Raw genomic sequence first — 18,662 nt, forward strand, 5'->3', positions numbered from 1 at the left:
GTAACGGAATATGTGAATATAATATAGCATGTTTTAAAAGGAAATCTGCACATATATACAAAACAATATTTTACTTTTACAAATGTAAAGATAAAATGGTCTGGAATTAGTTCTATTGAATAATAAAAATAATTATTCTCTACGATGGAACTGGGTGTGGAGATGGTGGTCAAGCTGGATTTAGACTTATCTCACTAGGTATGTAATCCTGGAAAAGCTACTTACTCTGACTTGGATTCTTTATCCATGAGATGATAATTGTTTTTAAAATGCCTACGTAATAGAGTTGCCATGAGGATTAAATGAGTTAATAATAACAATACATATGGAACCCTTACTTAGAGTTCAGAAATGCTCTAAGAGCTTTACCTGTATTACCTTGTTTAGTATAAAGCAGGTAGAATTATTGTGTACATTTTACAGGTCAAGACACTAAGGGACAGTGAAGTTAAAGTAACTTGCCAAAAGCCTCATAACTCCTAAGTTATGAGAAACGCTCCTAAAGCCAGAGGGTCTCAGACAATGAAAATCTTCAAAATGAAGCAGTTAAATAAAGAATGAAAAGTCTTGAAGCCTACAGGTATTTCCTGAAGTCCATGAGCCTTCTTTCATTGGAGGAAAATAAGTTTGGATCTATTTCCCAGCTGAAGAAAGACTCAGATACCCGATCTACAATAGCATATTGCTCTAGCAACTAATTAAACAGAAGACAGACAGTCTTCCCCCCAGTCAGGTCCAAAATTTTGGGGTGAGTTTGATCTCTCCTTTTCCTGTATCCACTGGGACAGATTCAACAATTGATTTCAATGCGTCACCCCTCTGTGGCCTCATGTTGGGCTGAGTGTGCCTCCTCACCTTTTAACTTTGAGCTTATCCATGTGAATTACTTTGTTCAATAGGATGTGAATAGTCTTAATGTGAACAAAGGCTTAAAATGTGCTTGTGAAGTTTGGTTTGTCCTTTTGCACTTGTGCCACTGTTATGAAAAAATATATACTCTGGATATCCACTGTTCCTCCAGCCTAGGCTTGGAATGAGACAGGTAGAACAAACATGAGCTTAACCGATAGCCTAGAGACAAATCCTGCTGAATCCAACCAGGATCAGCCAAACTCCAACTAACTGAAAGTCTCATGAGTGAAAAAAAGTGTGGCTATATGCTACTGAATTTCTGATCATTTATTGTTTTCATTATTGTTGTTACACAGCATTATTATAGCTTTGCTGACAGATACGCTCGACAAATATAATGCCTTCTGTTTTCAGTGACTCTGAAAGCCATCTCTCCCCTTGCCCTGGAATAGATGCTTTAACTCTGCAAGTAGACAGTTTGAGAAGATAGCCTTCAACTGCTCTTCTTGCTTATATTATCCATCTGTTCCAATCACAGATCAGTGTTGATGATTGACTAATCTTTCTAGAGCCTAGGTTTGCTACTGTCATTTCTCTATTCCAAAATCTTCACTGACTCCCTAGTATGAGATACTGTCCCCATACTGCTCTAGCCCTTGCCAGTACCTGCTTTCTTATGCTTCTATACATTTTCACATGCAGTTTCCCCTGCCTAGAATGTTCTTCCATCAGCCCACCATTTCCATGTCTCTTATTCACATGGCTAGATTTTACTAATGATTGAAAGACTTCCTCTAATTTCTTTGAGTCTGCCCCTTCTTGAGGCACCCCTGTTCAGCATAAACCTTACCCCTTCCCCAAGTATATAGGCACACATGCAGCAATCACACCTGGGTCTCTTGAAATAGAATATTCTTTTTTAAGCTCTTACAAGCTCACCATCCTATATAACTATATATATAGTTATCCTATATAACTATCCTAATTGTTTGCCCCCAGTGAAGGCCACAGGTCCATGGGCCTGTAAGTACTTGTCAGACAACACTTGGTTAAACTACAGAAACAAATTAATCCCTGAATTTCTGAATCTGCTCTATGATACAAATCTCCCATTGCACATTTCAGGTTTAGAGTATTTTCAGTGCACAATACGGGTTCATTTCACACTCATGTTATAAAATGAGTCAGTTGGAGTTCTACTCCACGTGATCACTCCAGGACCCAGGATAGAGGAGACCTTCATCTCACCACTTGTTCCCACAATTTCACTGTGGGTAACCAATGGAGCTGGGATTTGAACAAGGCAAATGGCTCCCAAATCTGTTCTTTTACCCACTACTTTATATGCCTCTCTAATCAAACACATTCACATGAGGATACAGAGAAGGAATTCTCATCTAATCAACAATTTGCAAAGCATTTTAAATTTATTTTTTAACGCTTACTGTGGTACTAGGAAAGAAGTATTATTATTATATACATTTGGCTATAAGGAAATAAAATTTCTTAAGGTTAAGTAGCTTGCCAATGGTCACGTAACTAAAAATATGCCAGAAACAGAATTCAGAACCATAGCTAAATACATGCCAGAATCAGAATTCAGAACCAAGATATTACCTAGAATATAGCACTTAAGGATTAGAACAAAAATTTATTCTAAAAGCCAAGGGAGATAAGGGAATGCCAACTTGGACACAATCAATAAGGGAAGCCACTCACACACACACACAAAAAAAACACCCCACTATTTCAAGAATTTTCCCCTCAAAAGCATTAAAAATACTAATAAAAATGTTATTCTAATTACCCATATCTGAGGAACTATGCATCAAGTAGCAATAATATATGCTTGATCCTCATTATTTGTGGATTCGGTATGTGCTAATACATCTACTCACTAAGACTCATTAGTAAGCCCCAAATCAATGTCCATGAAGCTTTCACAGTCATTCATGGACATGAAAAGAGTGATGAAAAATTTGAGTTACCAGACATGCATGTTTCCAACTCCAGCCAGATAAGGTAATTTCATGCTTTCTTATCTCAGCTCTAATACTGCAAACAAGAGTTTCTTTGGCAATCTACTTAATGCCATGTTTTTCACGTCGTTGTGCTTTTAGTTGCTGATGATGCTGTTTAAAAGGACCCCAAGCATAGTGCTGAAGTGCTGTCTAACTGCAAGAAGTGTTTCTACATGCAAGAAGACTGAATGTGCCTTATGGAAAACATACGTGTACTAGATAAGTTTAGTTCAGGCATGACGTATAGTGCTATTGACTGTGTTCAATGTTAATAAATCAACAATATCATACATTTAAGAAAAAACAAGAAACTTGCTGCTTCAGCAAATGCTAAAGTAACACCTGCAGTGTATGACAAAGTTATGGAAAAGATGAGAAAGCATCTAATTTGTGAATTTAGAAGATTACATGTGATAAAAATGCATAATGGACAGTATTGTCATGAGGCTAGAAACCAAAGAAATTTATGGTCATGTTACTCCGGGCCAGGAAAATTTCAAATTCTTCTCAGCCATTGCTGGCTGGCTTACATGCTTCAACAAGTAGTATTGCATGAAACATTTTAAATATGCAGTTTCTGCAGGTCAAGAGGCTGCAAAAAAATTTGTTTAAATAGTTACTAAGTGCTATGTGGAAGAGTAGATTTTCAATGATGATAAGTCTGTCTTGTCTTAGAAGGATGTTATCAAATGAATCTATATAACATAAAAGACCAATCAATGTTTGATTGATGAAAGCATTGTGATCAGAGGCTCTCGGGAACTTAACCCTGCATTTCCTCTAGAAGCAATAGTTCAATATTAGCTAATTCAGTGTCCATGGTGACTTTGTAGAACATAACTATTGTGAATAATGAAAACCAACTCTGCGTGCATGTGTGTGTGTGTATATGTGTGTGATCTATTAGATTGTTGCACAGCACTTTGAACAGTATTAAGAGTTTCCTGGAGATGGGAAATCTGTATGGAGGTAAGGTCGAAATTATATTTCCTTTTATTGCTCTTCAATTTTTAATTCATATTCTAAGGTGATTTCTAAATTTTAAAAAAGAGTTCTTAGATTCTTAGAAGAGAATAGCAATAAAAATACATGTGTGTATATGTATATACACATATTATGTTATATAGATTCATTTGATAACATCCTTCTAAGACAAGACAGACTTATCATCATATGTACACACAAATATATTGCCTGTGTGTGTCTAGTATTAACTGAAATTTTTTTCCAGTTTCTGCATGTAGGAATTTAATACTTCCAGGTTAAACTCTCTCATTGCATGTGTTAACCATGTGGTATTTTCACAAAGTTCTCTTCTTTTTTTTTAATCTTTTAATCTTATGTCATTTCCAAATAAATTTTTTAAATTAGCTAACAAGGAAATTGTGGCTAATAGTATTTTTAAAATTACTTTAGACATTTTGGGGGGTTTTGGAGTGTTTGTTTTTAAGACCTTAGCTGTTTTTAAATGAAAATGAAAGTGACTTGGCACTGACTGTATTCCTCTAAGAATTATTGTGATTGGAAGAGATGCACTTAAGTCTCAGTGGGTGGCTAAATATTTGTTATTTTTTGAATAAGTTAGACTTTTCCATCTTTTGCAAAAATATCCCATAGGGTTCTTTATCAAAGGGACCATTTGCAGCCTTATTTTTTTCTTTTTTGCAGTGTGTGTTATTAACACAAAATCTGATAAATAAGTAGGCTTCCTCTTATTCACATGGATCCTATTCTCTTCTATGAATCTAAGAATTTTTTTAAATAAAAAATCACCTTGGAATATAAATTGAAAATTGAAGAGCAATAAAAAAGAAATATAATTTCTACTTTATCTCCATACGGACTTTCCATCTCCAGGAAACTCTTAACTGCCGTTTAAAAGGCTGTGCAACAATCTAATTGTTCTACTTGATTGCAAATCATAGGATATGCAGACAGAAAATGAACGTATCTCAGTAAATGTATTATTAAAATATTTTAAATTTGCTTGCACAGAGGTGATGGAGATGTTATGTACCTGGATAGAAAGAAAACAAGGAAAGAAAGGCTTTCAGCAGAGACCTTGGATACTCTAGATTGTAATAGGAATAAAACTGCCATAAGTCTGTAGATATCTGGCCATGTCTAATAAGGGGATGGTAGAGGAGGGGGGGGCTTATGGACCTTCGGAAATGGGAGCAGAAATTTCATATGCATAAATGAAAGCAACACATGTCCAGCTCTATGTATTGAGGCTGTAAGAACCAGGTTTCTAGGATCTAGATTCTAGGGGCAAGAGACCTGAGAGAAAACATGGAATATATTGACATAGCAGCCAGTTATTGCCTCACTTGTATTCCTGTATTATCATGTCAGTCCTTGCCTTCCAAATGCCAGCAAGCATCTGCTTTTGTTTGCCTGAGAAATCCTCAGACCTCCAGAGCCCACTTTGCACACAAGTACACCAGGCCTGAATTCTTGGGGAATGAGCAACACTCCCCCAGCAGTCTTCAACAAATGAATAAGGCCTGCTCACCTCAAGAAAGTGTTGAAGCAGACTGGTTGGGGACTGTGAATGAAGCAACTGCTTGGGGACTGTGGTGAGCTCCCTCGCTGAAGTAGCCAGCTACAACTAGCTACAGCCTGTTTGATTTCATCTGGCAGTGTGGCCTTTGATTTGTCCAATTCTCTTGTGGGAAATCTGATTTTTAAATATTTATAATTAATTTAAACTTCTTTTTTTAAAAACAAATTTGTTTATTTGATTTTTTTGGAAATAGAGTCTCACTCTTTCTCCCAGTCTTGAATGAAGTGGTGCAATCACAGCTCACTATAGCCTCAACCTTCCAAACTCAAGGGATCCTCCCATCTCAGCCTCCCAAGTAGCCAGGACTACAGGCATGCACCGCCATGCCTGGATATATATATTATATATATAATATATATATTATATATGTCATATATGTCATAAATATATGTCATATATATGTCATAAATATGTCATATATATGTCATAAATATATGTCATATATATGTCATAAATATATGTCATATATATGACATATATATATGAGTCAGGGGTCTCCCTATGTTGCCCAGGCTGGTCTTGAACTCCAAGGCATGAGCAATCCTCCCACCTCGGGCTCCCAAATGCTGAGATTATAGGCATAAGCCACTGTGCCCTGCCCAAACTTCTAAAACATACAAAACACACTACACAAAACATCAAAAAACCTTAGGTGGCGTCTACTAAAACATATGTGTATAAACCTTATGACCAAGCAATTCCAATTCAGGTGGATACTCAAGAACACTACATAATTAGAGCATCAAAACACATACATACTATAATGTTCACAGAAGCACTATTCCTATCTCCAAAGCTGAAAGGGTCCAAATGCTTATAAACAGAAGGTTGGATAGATACATTTTGCATTTCCATGCTATGGGATACTATGCAGCAGGGAGAATAAGTCAATCAGTGCTACCCACCACAAAATAAATGATGCTCTCAAACATCATGTTGAACAAAAGAAGCCACAACCAAGTATAACCTCTCTGTGAATTCATTCATATAAAATACACAAGCAGGCAAAATTAATATATGTTGTTGAGCATCAAAACAGGAGTTCCTATTCCAAGTCAGATCTTCCACTAAGTTTTCGTAAGTAATGATATATGCTTTGGGGTTAAATTATTTCTGTCTCTTTTAAGGTGTAATTATTCCTGGGAGGTTGATAACGTGATCCTATAATTCATTATTACTTTAATATGGATAAGGTACCAACATTGACAGAAGGCCTCCTATTAGAGCTCCTAGCCCTGCTAGGAACTATAGATACAGAAGCGAACGAGTCAGAATCCCTGTCCCGCTGATTGGACAATGCCTAAAGCAAACCTTGAAACCATATATTAATTTATATAGATTTTGATTGCTGCCCATTCACTTCTGAACCAGTTTCAGAGGGCTGGACATATGAGATTATACTCATTTGCTTATGCTCAAACCTTAGGAGTAATACTCCCTTACTTTGAGTTCCCCTAAAACCTACCCTGAAAACAACGAGTTAAATGGAAGTAGCTTATCTTGGAGACAATTCTCGAAAACACTAGTGCAGGAGTGAGGTATGAGGGAGGAAAGACAAGTCTGAGGGGTGAGGGAGATGGAGTGTTTATCCAACTACTCCTCTGAGTCATTAGTTTAAGACTGGTATTACAGAACATTACTTCTCTGCAATTACCTATGTGACAAAGAAAAGTCAAAGAAAACTCTCAGAAAAAGAAATGTAAAAACCGCCAGCTGGAAGTCAGGCCAAATACAATTTTCAGCAAAAAGACCAGAACCCAGAGTACATACTATAAGCATACAGATGGGGTTTCGGTATCCTCCGTCTGCTACAACTACCCGAGGTAAGACGCATTTCCTCAAATAAACGTATGGGTGCAGGTGAGAAGGGAAAAGAGACAAAATGAATTTCAGGTAGGCACTCAAACCAGTGTCTACTACACAATCAAACCAGGAGTCAGACATCAAACAATGAAATAATCAAAAGTGAAAACAACATGCTGTTGCTTATCTCTGGGTCCTCTCCAAGGTTGGCCCACCTGGGTGTCTACACTCATCTCTGGACAGCTCACTTTCCAATTCCCTGGTTAAGGCTTAGAAAGAAAGTAACTCTATAATCTTCCCCACTGGGGGATTCGAACTCGAAATAATTTCCTTGAGTGTGGAAATCCAAACTTCATCTTGCCCGACAGGTGTCCCTGCAGCCTGTGTGATTCTTCCACCAGTAGGGGGCACACTCTCTCACAAAGCAGCCTCTTCCATCACCAGAAAGTCTTTCTTATTCTATAGCTCTGGCATGATCATAAAATCTGCATCCACGTGACTTCCATCATGCTCCCCTCTGTTGCCCTCTGGCCCATTGCTCCCTCCTGGGCCTGTCCTAGACTCCAATTCCACCTCTGTAGTGTCACTCAGCCATATCCACAAGTGCCTTGGACCAGACATTGTTTTCACAGCATGGTAGGGGATGGGTAGATTTTTCTTTCATTCAGTCTCTACAGATGCTTTACAGATGAGCTCAATGAGGCTCAGAAAGGTTAAGTAACTGGGCCAGGATCATAGACTGACAAGTGAGAGAAGTGAGGTTCAAACACAGATTATCTGACTCCAATATAACCCACTGAGTATCTGGGGTGGGGGTGTGGTGTGGGTGGTGTGCATGTGTATGTATGAGTGTGAGTGTGCATGCGTGCATAGTGTGCATGTGAGTGTATGTGTATGTGGCTTCTCACTATCCCCCACACTACCACCCCCAAGTCCATTGAGTATCTCTCCATTTTCCACACCTATCCCTGACTACCTCATGCAATGAGATTAACCTCCACATCAGCAGCTCTTGAATCTTTCACCTTCCCCCAGCATCAAAATACACTTCTTTGGGGTCTCAGCCTCCAGAGTCTGTGCCTGCCCACCAAAAGGGCAATGGGTTCTCCCAATGAAGCAATGAAGGCCTGTGTGATAAATGACTGTGATTTCTCTCCAGGTTTTAACTTACCCTCAGATAATGCCTTCATGCAGAGACACAGCTGGGGTGGAAATTTCTGTCACTGGAGTAGGTGTAGGAGAATTGGGGGTTCCTTTGGAGATTTGTGGTGCAACCCAAATAACATCATATAACACATCCCACCTACTCAACCTATAGGCTGAGATCCCACTTAAAGGGATGGTAGTTTGCCCTAAGGAGCCACAGCTACCGGGCTACAATGAAACCCTGAATGCCCTCAGTGCACTGGGGTATACATTAGAGCCCCCCTGCCATGATGTTTGGGATTCAGTGTGCCCCTCCTTTTTAAGTCACAAAACAGTCCCATCCCTGCTCTTGTAGATTCCCCAGACAGATATCACAGACCAGTTGTTTCCTGACAGAATTTTCCTCCTCCTTGGAAATCAGTGCAGAGGGGAAGAAGCAGAGCTATTTCCATAAGACAGTGCTTGTTTTTGTGAAAAAGAGTAAGGAGTTTTAGTCACACAGCGGCGTGTTCAAAGCTGGGCTCTGCCTTAAACTAATGGGACAATGTGCTAGTTTCTCAAACTCTGAGTCTAAAGTCCCATGTATAAAAGAGAATAACCCTCACCAGCTCACAGGTTGCTATGATGATTAAATGTTATGATACCTATGGATGTTCCATGCAGGCTGTAATACTCAAAGTTGCTTTTCTTTTCCTGTTATAAAAGCAAGTCCCCACTTTCCTTCTGGTACAGAAAGAAAGAGCATTTCAAAATTAAGGGTTCTCTCTTTCTCTCTCTCTCATATTTTTAAAAGTAATGTATGAGACAGGAATACAGTCCTTCCTTGGCAGAGACAGCTAGTGACAGCCATGTGTTTTATCAGGGCAAAGAACTCCCCAGTTCCCCAGGCATGTTCTTTACATTGTTCTTAACTGTTGTTCATTTTTGTGCTGTATCTTCCAGTTCACAATCTACCAGACTCCATGGCAAAATCTGCCTTCACTCCTGCCAAAAATGATCATTTTCTCCTTCTTTGCTTCCCAATCGACTTTCCTATTCATTCCTGATGTCACTTGAAAACTTAGCTGCCCTCCCTCGTCTATGAGTCTTAAGTTCAACCTCCTACTGCTATGATTTTTCTTCAGCATCTGGGTTGCTTAACTTACTGCTGCCATGGGGGATACAGATGTGCAGCAGATGCCAGGCTAAGTGGAAAGAGTGTGTCAAATGGAAAATGTATTCAGGTTGCCTTATGGATGGTAGAATGTTGGTTTTTTTCCAGACCTCTGGCTCTGGAACTTTGCAGAAAGTTAAGATTTTTTGAACATCTTATTGAAGCATAACATACAAGCAGAAAAAAATATGTATATATCACAAATGTGATATATATCATATATGGTATATATCATAGCTTGATGAATTTTCAGTCTAAGCACACGTGTGTAACCACTATCCAAACCAAGTAAGAAAACATGACTAGAGCTCTATTTACCCACCACTGTCATTTCCCCAAGGATAAGCACTATTCTGACTTCTTAACAAAATACTTTCCATCATCAGTATATGCAGGGAATTGGCTCCAGGACTCCAGGTAATATCAAACTCCACACGTACCCAAGTCCTGCAGTCAGCTTTGCAGAACACACCTATACAAAAAGTTGAACTTCTGTACACATGGGGTTGGCATCCCAGGAATACCGTATTTTTATCTGCATTTGTTTGAAAAAAAATCTATTGTATAAGTTGACCTATGCAGTTCAAACCTGTGTCGTTTAAGGGTAAACTGTAAATTTGTTTTTGAATTTTGTATGAATAAAATTCTCCATGATATACTCTGTTCTGTCTGGCTTCTTTCACTGAATATTATGTTTGTAAGATATAGTCATACTGCTGCATGTCATAGTTGTTCATATTTTCTCATTGCTGCGTGTAGTTCTATTGTATAAATATGCCACTATCCATTTCATCGTTAAAAAACATTTGGAATATCTCCAGAGTGAGGCTTTTAAGAAAAGCTCTGCTATGAAGATTCTTGTGCACGTCTTATATTGCATATATGTGTTCTCTTGGGTACATACCTAGAAGTAGAATTGCTGGATTATAGGGTATCCATATACTAAGCTTTAGTAAACTACCAGTTTCCAAAATGATTAGACCATTTTATGCTCCCACCATCATAGGATGAGAGTTTCAGATGCTCTGTGTCCTCATCAACACCTGGTATTGTCTATGGTGTTTTGATTTTGCTTTATCTTCTTATTTGTTTTTTGGCATTCTAGTGGATGTATAATTGTACCTTGTTATGGTTTTATTTGGCATTTTCCAAATGATGAATGAAGTTGAGCACATTTTACACATATTTATTGGCCATTTGTGTATCCCTTTTGTAAAGTGCCTATTAAAGTGTTTCATATATTTTTAAACGTTTTAATACTGTATTTTAAAAGTTTTTTATTAATTAAAAGATTTAAGTTTTTATGTAAGACTAGAATTGGAGAGTTGGTCACACTTTAATGGACTTTTCTATCACTTGTCCTGATTTTATAATAACTATAAATGTCTCCAGTTATCCCTAATGGCATCTCAAATTGTCAGAAATTTCTCCAAGCAATTTACTTTTATTCAAATGTGCACTCTATAGCACTTTTAGAAACCATGGATGGATATTCAGAAACCTAGTTTTTGTTATTTTATTTTACTGAATAGCTCTGTGACCACAGACAAAGATTTCATTCTTCTTTAGTCTTAGTACCCCCACCTGAAAAATGAAAAGGCTGAATTTGAGATCGTCCATCTCTAATATTCTATAACATACTAATAAGTACGTTACTTGGAAGGGCAAGGAACAGGGTAAAAGAGATACTATGAAACTTAAAGAATTCCCATAGCTTGGTAACCCTTGCTCTTGAATGAAAAATCTGCAAAACATTCTAAACCTCAATTTCAAAGTTTCTTCCATCTTCTTTCATGTCTTAAATTTTACCCAAATTGTGTTTTCCATGCTAGGAGAAATATTGTATCAAAGCTCTAGTTATCCTTCTCTTCTTCAAAATTTTTTTCTTTACTGCAAACAGTAACTGGATCAGAATTGCCACTCCCCTCAAAATAAAGCAGCTCATTATGGTTTGGTTTTGTTTTGGGGTGTGTGTGTGTGTGTGTGTGTGCATGCCTGAAATGGAGGGAAAGAAAAAAAAAACCACTTATCTTGCATGACCTAACCATAGAACCCTGGACCAGCCTACTGCATCTATCCTACTTTCTATATACTTTTGCTTCCTTGAACAGATCTTTCTAAGCACTCAAAAGTAAAATGGGTGTCACTAACCTGAAATCCACAGTCCACATTTTCTCTCTCCCCTTCCTCAATAGTGGCTTAACTTCAGCTGCCTGATGGTGAACTGTTGTATCCCCACCTTAACTGGAAGATTTTACAAAATAGTATTTAAAAAGTCTTTACAACTTCCGTGAAATGAAAGATATCATATAACAAGACACAAAATGCCATAAGCATAGGGGAAGTGATTAATAAATTAGACAACGTTTAAAAGAAGAAGCACGTTCATCAAAAGACACCATCAGAGAAAGAAAAGGCAAAGCATAGAGGGGAAAGGATATTTGATACATGGATAACCAACAAAGGACTTGTGGCTAGATTATTGTTTTCTAAAACCTTACAAATCAGTGAGAAAAGATAGACAACCCAATAGAGAATAAGCAGGACCTGTGAACAAACACTTTAAAAAGAAGATAAATAAACTTATAAACAGATGCACCCTCGGTAGTAATCAGGGAAATGCATATTAATACCTCCGTGAGATGCTACTATCTGGACACCAGACTCATCATTACTTAAACATGCAAAAATATTGAATGTTGGAGAGGGTATGGAACAATGTAAATTCTTATACTTGCTAGTAGGAGTGTAAATTGGGACATCTACCTTTTTACAGGCAGTAAGACAGAGTCTAATAGAATTAAATAAAAAATATAATAAAAATATAATCTGTGTGTGACTCAGTAATTGTACTGCTAACGCATAGCCTACAGAATTGCATACATATGTGCATCAAGATACATGTACTAATTTATAAGTGCATCATTCACAAGAGCAAAAAGCAAGAAACAATCTAAATATCAATCGATGGTATGAGGTTTAGATAAATTATTATATATCCATCCAGTAGAATACTGTAAGTAATGAAAATGAATGACTACAGCTATACAGAATGAGTTGAATGAACCTTCAAAACCCCATGTCAATAAAGGAAACCAAATGCAAAACAATACATACCATTTGATTCAATCAACATAAAGTTCAAAAAAAGGCAAAACTTCTGGGCATAGTGTCTCATGCCTGGAATTCCAGCACTTTGGGAGGCCGAGGCAGGCAGATCACCTTAGGTCAGGAGTTCAGTTGGAGACCAGCCTGGCCAACATGGTGAAACCCCATCTTTACTAAAAATACAAAAATTAGCTGGGCGTAGTGGCAAATGCCTGTAATCCGAGCTACTCAGGGGGCTGAGGCAGGAGAATCTCTTGTAGCTGGGCGTAGTGGCAGGTGCCTGTAATCCCAGCTACTCAAGAGGCTGAGGCAGGAGAATCTCTTGAATCTGGGAGGCGGAGGTAGCAGTGAGCTGAGATTGCACCAGTGTACTCCAGCCTGGGCAACAGAGCAAGACTCTGTCAAAAAAAAAAAAAGGCAAAACTAAACTATATTATTTGTGGATTATTAAAAATATAAAGAAAAGCATATAAATGATTGCTTTAACCCTAGAATAGAGGTTACCTCTAGGGGAAGGAGGAAGAGAGATGTGTACTCACAGTTTCTGGTTTGCTGATAGCATTCTGATTCTTGATGTGGTGGTAGTTCACAGATGTAACCTTCACAACTAATTCTTACACAATATAATGATGTTTTAGGAAATTTTTGATATATGTTTTATTTCACAATATAAAAATAAAATAATGTGTGTCAATACCTGGCACATAGTAAATGCTCAATACATAATCAATTATTATCATAAATATATAATAATTGTATTTTTAAAGTACTTTGCATTTTACAAAGTGTTTTTCATGAAAAACAGGCATTGTTATTATTCCTGTTTCACAGATGAAAAACTAAGGCTTATTCTTGCCACAACGCAGCTAATCAAGAAGGAACACAGCTGGAAGCACAGCTCGGGTCTGCTGCTTTCAAATCCCATCTCTCTTCTAGGCTCTCCTACCTGCCATGTTGTTTAACCAAGGAAAATGAGCCAACAGCCTGATATGCAAAATCTCATTCATAACAGTGTTGGTTTAGCTGTGTGACTTAAGTCAAATGTCCGCGTGCACGCACGTGTGTGTGTGTGTGTGTGTGTGTGTGTAAGCCTTGGTTTTCCCTTGGGTCAAAGGTGTGTGCAGGCTTCCTATTTGCTATAGAACCCAAAGTGACAGAAACAAACACATGTTGTGAGGTATAAAATGCTAAACATACTCAGTGAGTGCTGCTTTGATGTGCTTTTATCTATACTGCGAGTCTGAGCTTATTTTAATACTCAATGTAAAACCAACATTGATGTTAACAGTTTCTCACTCTTCCTCCCAATGCTCCCACCTATCCACCACCAAAAGAAATAAATAATAAGGAGCCTGGTCTAATTGATGAGTTGAACATCAGGACCAATTATAACCAGCCTGCACAGGACCAACACAGCCAAGTGTAACTGTAAACAATAGAAAGCATACATCTTTTCCTCACTGAAAGTTGATAAAAAGCATTTTCCCATTACATCCGTTGGAGAGAAGTTAAAGTGCACAAACTGGGAAATTAAGCTTATTTTCAGGCTGTTTTAACCGAAAACAATCTCTAGGCCTATCTCACATGTCTTCTGACAGGAGGGCATCCACTGGGAAGATTACGTCTGTTATCAAGGTGAGCAATGAACTTTCCATTTACATTAGACTTTTATAATCTGATGAAAGAAAGGTACATTTATCTAGTCTTTTAAAAAGGAAAAGGAAACCCTACAAATCTGTCCATTATACCTGCCGAGAATCTAAAGTGAGGTCAAGACAAAAGCAGATTACTTTTGATAGTGTTAATAAGAGTTTATTGCAAGGCCTGCGAGCCAGATCTCCCTCTGTGGATTTCTGATTGGCTTTAGGAGCTGGGCTATTCTTAGAGTAATGAGAAAGAGCCTTATCTCACACTATAGGAAATTCAAAGATCCCCATGGCTTCAGAAGCCTTATTGATGCACTTTAGCAAAACTGAAAGCTAGGGTGGTTACTATCACAAATTCATGTACAATATTAGGGATATAAAAAACCCTAAGAGGCATAGGCATGCAGTTCCCAATATGGTATATTAATAACAGCACCCCATAAAACCCTAATGGGACTGTGGCTGTTTCTATGACTAAATTTCGTTTTGAGGCAGTATTAGCAGTAGTATTATTAGTAAGTTAGGGTTATTGGTTTTCAGTATCAGACACTGACTCTAATTTAGATAACAGGGAATATACTGGAAAATTATTGAGGGCTCAAAGAACTAGTGAGTGGTTGAGTTTGGGAAGAAGTGGGAGCCAAGAGAGTGACAGAGAACAGGACGCAGGCAGCAAAGCAACAGTCTCCTTATCTATTGCAATAAGAAAACCCTAGTCAGGTAGGGTACCATCTTTATTATGTATGACCTATATATATAGTCACTGTGTTCTTGGGTGACTGGATCAAGGTGTGAAGTTCTAGGAAAGATCATCTGATTGGCTAAGCTCAGATCATAGGTAACCTCCCTTCCCACAAAATAAACTTATATAGGGGACAAAAGCAGATGGAATATGACCCATTTCAGCTTCAGCAGTGGGCATGGAGTACCTGAAAATTTCTCTGCCACCAAGGCTACATAAGACGTCTCACTGAAAGTTCACTAAAGCCTCGATTTTGTGTCTGACTCAAATCCTCAGATAAAAAAATCTTGAAAAAGACCTTGATTGCTGTTCCTGGAAGAGACACACTAACTGTCCCTATGTCTGTCCCTCAGTTCCCAGTCTCACATTCTTCACTAAATATAAACAGACTTTATTTTTACTCTTAGATAATGAATGCTTTGAGGGCAAAGCATGCATCTTCATAAGAAGCCCAGAAGATGCTTGGCTTGTGAATGTTTTCTCTGAATTGCTGGTGAGTGGAAACAGTGGGTCCCCACTGGACTTTTGCCAGGCACTGCTTCAGAAGGCTTCCCCAGACTGATGAAAGGATGCACATGGATGGCCCGGGGCCCAGCCCGTGGTTGGGATCACGGGTTGTTTAGTGTTAAAATCCAGTTTTTATGCACTGGCGCATGAAGGAAAGACGAATCACTTAACCCCCTCAACCCCTCTTTGTCCCCTCAGCTCGTGACTCCATCCACCACCATCAAGATTGAGAGCACTACATAATGATGGGAGTGCCTGAAGCCACGTCTAAGGGTTTCCTTTAGGCTTCATCCTCTTTGTACTTCTGTCCCATTATCATCATCGTCATCATCATCATCACTAAATGGTTTTCTTCTTCTTAAAGACATGCAGCAAGCTCTCAATTAATGTCCACTATGAACAACATTCTATGCCAGATACTAGGCTAAGCATTTTAACATGAATTATCCAATTTAATCCTCACAATGACTACATTAGGCAAGAACTCCTACCATTTGTGACTGGTTTGACAGACGAGCCCAGCTTTTTCTTGTTTTTCACTATCTGCTTTTTTGGAGAGGTATGGCAGAGTGAGGATAGAAAGTGCAAATTCAGGAGCCAGCCTGAGTTCCAATCTCATTCCCAGTGCTTACTCTCTATGTGACCTTGGATCAGATACTTAACTTCTCTGTGCTTCAGCTTGTTCTTCTATAAATGGAGACAGTAATAGTTCATACTTTATAACAGTATGTGTTAAATGAGCAAAAGCACTCAGAAAATTCCCAGTGTATTACAAGTATTCAATAAATGTTTAGAGTGGCCATGTCAACCTTCCTCACATCTACTTAACTCCACACCTCATGCCCCAGTCTCCCCTATCCTGAAAAGATTCCGATGGCCTGTAACTGCAACCCAGTTCTGGCCAGTAGAGACCAAGATGGGTTTGTGAAGTAGCCCATCTCATCAGGAAGGCCCGTATTCACTTTCACCTTCACAAAAAGCGCAAGGAAATCCCTTAGGATGTTTCAGATGTCCTCTCCATCACATTACAGTATTTTGTTCATTCTTCCTCGTCAGCACCTGTCTAGAGAATGGCTATTTTCGATTACAGATTTGATGTCTTAAGCTTGCTTTATTTACTTTTTATTATAAATTTGACTGCTTAGGATTTTCTGTTCTTAATTTCAGACATTTATATCTCATTTTCTTTATGAGAAAATCTAGGAATTATAGGTTTAATGCCATGGTAAGTAATATTAAAATAAATGGCAAGGCATGAATTGGTAAATTAAAACATCTAATAATTGGATTGGAGAAATATAAAAACTCTGGATTCAGTGAACCAGCACCAGTCTAATTTAAATGACTAATTAAAAGTTATTTGGAGGCACAGCATACACGAACTGCATTGCTGTCTTCAATGACTGGGAATGAAGCTTGGTAACCAGAAGAAAAATCGGAATTGCATGAAGAAATGGGAATGGAGTGTAATATTTAATCAGAGTACTCCATTTTGATCAAGGCCTGTCCGACTCTACATTCCATTACCACTTCATTAAAAAATATGCTGTCCCCGGTGCTGAAACTGCTGTACTTGTTTAACAGCAGAGCAACAAGCTTCAAGCCAGAAAAGGAAGTAGCAATGCCCCAGATGGAGGCAGGAGCTTTTGTTAGCTAAAACACTATTTATCCAAAGGTGCTGGAGAGCTATGGAAGAAGAAAAAGAAGAAGGTTTGTGATTAGGCAAGTCTAGATTAGAAGTGATTTGACAAGAACAAGCCTGCCAGTCTGCAAGCTGATTCATACAGAGGGCTATTCATAGCACAGGGCTATTTAACACATTGTCAAATATGACATTCTAGAAATATAGCATGATCATTTGTACAAATAGCTAATGAACAGTGACATATTTAGATTGCCTGCATAGAGGTGGCAGAGTACATGCAGCTAGGCAAAAAGAACTCCATCATCGTATAGCAAAAACAGAAAATGTCCAAAATAAAACTCCAAAATTAGATTTGTCTCCAGAGACTTACCAATTCTGGCACTACCAATTTGTCACTGCTACCTTTATCTCTCTGTTTTATTGTCTATAATATGGGATAACAACTGTGTCTACTTTTTGGCCTTTTGTGAAAATTAAATTGATATTAAGTAGGTTAAGATATATAATGCAATTAGGACAGTAACCAAGAAAGAACTAAGTCCTTAATAAACATATATTGCTATAAGTATTGGTAATATATCAATGACAGGTATTTTTCCCAACTAACAGCATGTGAAGTATAAGCGTTTGTATAAATATTACCAAAGCAAAACCTAAATGCTAAGCTGAACTTTTATTTACAGTGTTAATTACACGATGCTTTTATTTCTGTAGAATGGACAATAGAGTTTCTTCCCCTAAAGATGTTTCCCATTTTTAAGAGGTCAAAAGTTGGCTCCATTTTTTCAAAAACCTCTTACTTTTCTTTCCTTCTACTTTCTTAATGTCTTCAATTTAGTTCATTCATTCATTTATTCCTTTATTAAAAAAATCTCCTATATCAAGCCCCTTTAATAAACTAGGCACTGTGCTAGACTAGGTTTCTAAAAGAAGCCAATCAAGGAACTTGAAGGTCCTCTGTCATTAATAACAAGAGCTACTGTAAACACACAACCTATAGTACATTTGTACATTAGCAAGCACCCACCCCACTCCCCACATACACACATTAAACAGGTTTTCATTATTATCCCATGTTACAGGTGAGGGAACTGAGGCTTAAAAGAGGGAGGATCTGCCTTAGGCACTGTGCCATAAGGGCTGGGGGCAATGACTAATCTGTACTCACACCTCACTGTTGAGTAGCCCACGTTTACCGAGGTGCTGACCTCTTCCTACCTCCCCTTTATCAGGACTGTGTAAAGAAAACAATTCGGGATAATTTAGAGACTAAGATCTCCTAGTGAAATACAAAGTTCCATCTTCTCCCCACTTCCTGCAGACACTGTCAATAGAGCATGAACTAAGAAAAATCTCTGCAGTCAAAATGCGGTGAGTGCAGCAGATGAATTACCTCTTATCTTTAGTTCTGCTTCCCTTCCTAGTGAATAAATGAGTAAATCAATATATCCCCAGGTCTTATGCACCTCCTTT

The 18,662-nt window shown here is 38.1% G+C and overlaps 1 long non-coding RNA gene across 1 annotated transcript in view; it reads right to left on the reverse strand.

Annotated features, from left to right (window-relative positions):
- LOC129529206 (uncharacterized) overlaps nt 1-18,662 on the reverse strand; it is a 135,009-nt gene that overhangs the window by 23,226 nt on the left and 93,121 nt on the right. The window lies entirely within an intron of this gene.

This window comes from Gorilla gorilla, chromosome 21 (genome assembly GCF_029281585.2).
Source record: "Gorilla gorilla gorilla isolate KB3781 chromosome 21, NHGRI_mGorGor1-v2.1_pri, whole genome shotgun sequence".
In the NCBI taxonomy this organism is placed as follows: Eukaryota; Metazoa; Chordata; class Mammalia; order Primates; family Hominidae; genus Gorilla; species Gorilla gorilla.